Source organism: Lathyrus oleraceus, chromosome 6 (assembly GCF_024323335.1).
Source record: "Lathyrus oleraceus cultivar Zhongwan6 chromosome 6, CAAS_Psat_ZW6_1.0, whole genome shotgun sequence".
Classification (NCBI taxonomy): domain Eukaryota; kingdom Viridiplantae; phylum Streptophyta; class Magnoliopsida; order Fabales; family Fabaceae; genus Lathyrus; species Lathyrus oleraceus.
This window is the reverse complement of record NC_066584.1, coordinates 412,709,044-412,715,043: the sequence shown is the minus strand read 5'-3', so window position 1 is coordinate 412,715,043 and position 6,000 is coordinate 412,709,044.

The following is a 6,000-nucleotide window of genomic DNA, read 5'->3' as shown; positions in this document are numbered from 1 at the left end:
TTTCCTCTCTTCAGTAGAGTCATCGACCTTAAGCAGAAAGTGTATACCCTTTCTAAATCCCCACTGAGTTTATTCCTCATGGAATATTTTGCTTTAGCTCTCCTTTCCATACTTAGATAGGATAAATCCCAGGTTTGAGATCATTCCTCACTGAGAAGAGTCTTGCTTGCCCATCCCTATCCAGTTTAATCCTGGATTGAACCTGATCTCTGACAGGTCTGATATTGAATCTCTCTAGGCTGTAATAACCTAGATTGATGGTACATTTATTTTTTACCTTCAAATACTTCGATCTCTATGAAGAAAACTTGTTTATGGTTTCCCATCAAAGATGAATTTTGTTCCTTAGTAGTGTTCTTGTAACACTTCCTTTGAAATCCCTACCTAACAACAAGTGGCAATCTCTTTATTTAAGAAGTTTGTGAATTTAAGTTGCATGAAACCTAAAGTTTTGGTTTTGGTTTTTTCCTTCTTGCATCTTCATCTTTGGGTATTAGCTAAAACCTATTATACCATTGTGTTCCTTACATTTTTCTAAGCGATTTTGAACTTTATTTCATGAAAAATGGTTGAGAAATGAGAGAGATATGTTTGTTTAAAAATCTGAAAAAAAGAATGAAAGGAAAAAAAATGAAAATAAGAGAGAGAAGCTAGAGGTTGAAGATGATGCTGAGTTGGCATTAAAAAAGTCAAAGGAAACGTGTTATATAATATATACAATTGTTTGCGTTTTAATTAATGGATGTATCGCCACCCTAGTGGTAGAAGAACACGCCTTAGGTCATTTGTAACCAAAAGGTGTGGGGTTTGAATCCCCCTCGCCCCAGCCTTTGGTTTTTATTTTTCCAAACAACGCATGTAACCCCAAGAGCGTGGGTTCGAACCTGGCCAATGTAATGTTTAGTTCTCTCATTTTGCAAATGTCCATTCTTTTTTACAAACTTCAAAAATCTGTAACTTCATGATCCCTTAACCTTTTAGACCCATTCTTTTTACCATGTGTTCATAAGAATGTCTATTTTATGATGATACTAAAACATCCAAAAAATATTATTTATTTCACCATTTTTGATTGGATGGAAAACATGTGCTTTTTAAAGTGTTTTTAAGGATACTAATCAATTCCTTTGGTTCATCTCTTGTTTGTTCTTGTTGTTGGATGTTTGTATGACCATAGAACACTATTTCAAGTGTTGATTATTGTCCTTAACATGTTTAAACTTGATTATTTTCATATCATGTCTAAATTGATTCACCTTGAAAACATGTTTGAATGAATGGTTAGGAGATGATTAGAGTTCCCACTTGCTTGTTTCTTATTCATGCCATGATTAGGGTTTAGGTCTAAACTTGTCCCTAACATGCTCTTGCCTTTTATTTAACTTATATGCATAGTGATCCACATAGGATTTTACTTTGTCCATACCATGTTCATATGATCCATGTTTGAATATCCTTCTCTTGTCACAACTTGACTTGACAACCATATATCTTGATTATGATACTTGTCTTATATGGTTTGATACCCTTGTGTTGAGTAATGTACACTTGTTTAAATCATGTCTTGTAATTTTATCCCAATTTGTGATGTTATATCCATATCTTGTAATTGTTTATTACTTCATTCAAGTATTTCCTTTATAAACTCCCATGATGATTGAATATGTATCTCATACTTGTTCATGTGTTATCTCTTATGGTGTTATGTAAACTTTTGTCATGTCTCGTTTATGTTCATCATACTTCAAAAACATGTAAGTAGCTTGTTCATGGCTTACCAATTTATGTATCTTTATGTACCTAAATCCATGGGAAAGGATCTTATGTTTACTTCTTAGTCATATACTGTTTGTTTGTTTGTTGACTTTATTTGTCCATTCATGCATTAACCCTACCCCTTTTTCAAACTAAAACACCCATTCAAACCCTGACTTACCTTTAGTCAATGGACTTTCAACTACGCTTGAAAATGCTTTAGTACACATGAATCATTTCAAACACAAACCTTGACTTAATTTTAGTCAATGGATCTTTCAACTACACTTGAAAATGCTTTAGTACACATGAAGCATTTCAAACACAACCCTTGACTTACTTTTAGTCAATGGATCTTTCAATTACAAATGCTTTAGTACACATGAAGCATCTCAACTCAAACTTTGACTTACCTTTAGTCAAGTAACACTTTCCAAAACATTTTTTAACCCCTTTTATTCTCCCATCCAAAAAATGCAAACAACTCTTAAAAACATAGATAAAATTGAAAGGTTCCTGTAGAGTACTATAGATGTTTAGGGTGTTAATACCTTCCCTTTGAATAACCAACCCCCGTACCTTCGATCTCAAATTGCTTTGCTCCTAGTTTTACTATTTGCTATGCATGTTTATTTTGGGTTTTTTTTAATCTTTTCCCATTCCTTTGGAAAAATAAAAGTTCGATGGTGATATCAATGTTTTGCAAGTCAAGTTAATCCAATTGCTTGGTCTCCGATTCTCACTGCGACACATACTGCTTATCTGTCATGAATAATCCTCCACTTTCACTTTAATAGTAAAGATATGTTAAAATATTCAATATTATTGATGCCAAGACCACCTTTCTCTTTTGATGTGCAAACTTTCTTCCAATTCACCCAATGGATGATCTTCCTCTGGTCAGTCCCGCTCCATAAAAAATTACTTTGGATTTTGATGGTCTCCTTCAAAACTTTCACCGGGGCTTTATAAAAAGATAACATATCAATCGGAATGGTGTTCAACACCGCATTTGTGAGAACAACTCTTCCACCTATAAACAACAACCTTCCTTTCCAACAACACAACTTTTTCCTTACCAAATCAATAAAATCCCTCCATGATCCTAATCTTCTAGGGCTTGTCCCAACTTGCACCCCCAAAAATTTGAAGGGCAGATTGTCAATGCAGCAATGAAGAAAAGAAGAAGCACATTGGATGAAGTGATTGTCCACTTTAACTCCAAGAATATTACTTTTGCATAAATTAATGTGTAAACCTGAAACAAGCTAGAATCTTCTCAATATAGCCTTTATGCTCCACAAATTACACCAATTGTTATTGTAAGAACAAATCTAGTATCTACAATATGTCTCTAAGATTTTGATGATAACAAAGGATAAAAAAAATTGTACCCTAACAAAATTTATCTAAGGGTGCAGGACTCTAATCAAAATAGTCAAATAGACATTCATCAGATATAGATACAAGTTCTGAAATACCACTTAGAAGGTACACAAACAGAATCTCTGACTCTGATTAAAGGAAGCGTAAACACAACAAGAGACATCAGACACTCTGAAGCGGAAGAACACACTCTAGGATCTGAAGCTTTACACTCTGATGTAATCAATCGGAAGAAACTCTGAAGACAGTCAGCGACAAGCATCTATCTGAAGATACACTTGCTGAATAGAGACTCTAATATTTGAACCTACTGATTCAGAATATTATTCCCAAAGACTTAGCTATGAAGACTTTCACTTATGGAAAGAATCTAATTTAGGAAGAAAGTTATGGTGCCAAATCTACTTTGGAAAGAACACAGGGATGAATGACATTAGTCATCCATCATTGCCAAAGATTCTGACATTCAAACAATCAACGGTCTTGTCATCACTCCTATATAAAGGATGGAACGCTTCACTAAGAAGTTAACTGAAACAAACGAGAATACAACACTACTTTCATATCTATCATTCATTCTCTTTCTCACACGAGTTTCTACTCTAAAAGTGTGAATAATTCTTTTGCTTTTACCTTGTGTAATTTCTGCTTACCTAGAAGCACTAAGCATTAATATAATTCTATTTATTTGTTAAACTCTTCTCAAGTGACTTGTGAAGTCTGTAAACTTGAGAGGGCTAAGAGATCTTTATCCTCTTAGACGATCTTTTGTGTAATCTTTCAAGATTAGTGGATTAAGTCCTTTTTGAAGGTGAAATCACCTTGGCCGGGTGGACTGGAGTAGCTTTGAATTTCAAGTGAACCAGTATAAAATCTAGTGTTGATATTATTTGTTTTTACGTGTGTCTCATTTCCAAAAAGTTTTCATTATCGTTAAAACAATTCAAACCCCCTTTCTTGTTTTTCCCTACCTTCAATTGGTATCAGAGCTTCGACTCTGTTATTGATTTTCTAATCAAACACTTAACAGTGTAGAGAGATCCAGCGTGAGAAAGACACTATGGCTAACACCAATGAAAGAGATAGTTATAGTGCTAAACCTCCTATCTTTGATGGAGAAAATTTTGATTACTAGAAAGACAGAATCGAAAGTTTCTTTCTGGGTTATGACATTGATCTATGGGATATCGTTACTATTGGCTACATACCTCCTGTATCTGATGCTGGTATTGCTATTGCCAGAAACAAGATGACAGATGACCAGAAGCGTGACTTCAAGAACCATCACAAAGCCAGAACAATACTGTTGAACGCCATTTCCTACAATGACTATGAAAATATCACCAATGGGGAAACTGCTAAAGAAATACTTAACTCTCTAAGGATGACTCGCGAAGTAAATTCACAAGTCAAAGAGACAAAGGCTCTGGCTCTAATTCAGAAGTACGAAGGCTTCAAGATGGAGGACGAAGAAGCTATATAGGTAATGTTTTCTAAATTTCAAACTTTAATTGCAGGACTCAAGGTTCTGGACAAAGGCTACACAACTGCAGATCATTTCAAAAATATTGTCAGAAGCTTACCAAAGAAGTGGAGACCCATGGTCACCGCATTAAAATTATCAAAGGATCTGAACAACATAAGCCTTGAAGAACTCGGTAGCTCCCTCAGAAGTCACGAGATATAACTTGAGGAAGATAAGCCTTAGAAGAAGAACAAATTTGTAGCCCTGAAGTCCAGATCTGAGAACGTAAACCTAAAAGGAATAAGGCCCTCCAAGCTGAAGAAGAAGACAATGACGACTCTGAAAAGGAAGACTCTGACGATGAAGAAGAGTTATCCCTTTTGACCAGAAGAATAAAACAGCTTTGGAGAAAAAGGAATAACAACTTCAGAAGACCAAGACCCAAGGGAGATCGCTCAGAATCAACTTCTAGAAGCAAATCAAACAAAGAGGTAACATGCTATGAATGTAAGGAAATAGGTCATTACATAAACAATGCCCAAAGCTTAAGAAAGAAAGCTCCAGAAGAAAAAAGTTTCAAGAAAAACTCTATTAAAACCAAGAAGGGACTCATGGCCATCTGGGATGACACTGAATCTGATTCCTCGGAATCAGACTCTGAAGAATAGGCAAATGTTGCATTCATGGCTACCACTTCTGGAAACTCATCAGATGAAGAGTCTGATCCTGAAGAGGTATTTTCTGATCTTTCTCGCTCTGACCTTGAATCATGCCTTTCTGAATCTTTAAACTCATATCAGAAACTTAAACAAAAATTTAAAGCATTAAAAAAAGTCTTTGAAGGAACCATTGAAGAATGTGATAAGCTTGAGATAACAGTTTCAGAATTAAAGGATGATATTCTAACTCTGACAAAAGAAAGAGACTCCACAAATAAACAATGTCTAAAACTTGAAGAAGCTTTATCTCAAGCCCCACAAACTTCCAACACAATGATATATAAATATGAAAAAGCTTTTCAAAAGTTTCTGAAAAATGGGATAGAAAGAAGCAGAATGGCTTCTATGATTTGTGGAGTCAGTCAAAATAAGAAAAGAGGAATAGGATATGATTCTAGTGAAGACAAATCTTCTACAGATGACAAACCTAAATCCCCATTTTCTTATCACTACACACATGTACAAGCACAACGTTTTACTAATGCTAGAAAGCCCAAAGTCTTAAGAAACTTTGGGAAAACTAATCACAAAGGACCCAAAAGATTATGGGTACCAAAGGATAAGATTGTTTATGTTGCAGATATCTTATGCAGCAGAGTTAAGACACCAATCATGGTACCTGGACTCTAGATGCTCGCGACACATGACGAGAAGAAAGCATATGTTCCAAAGCCT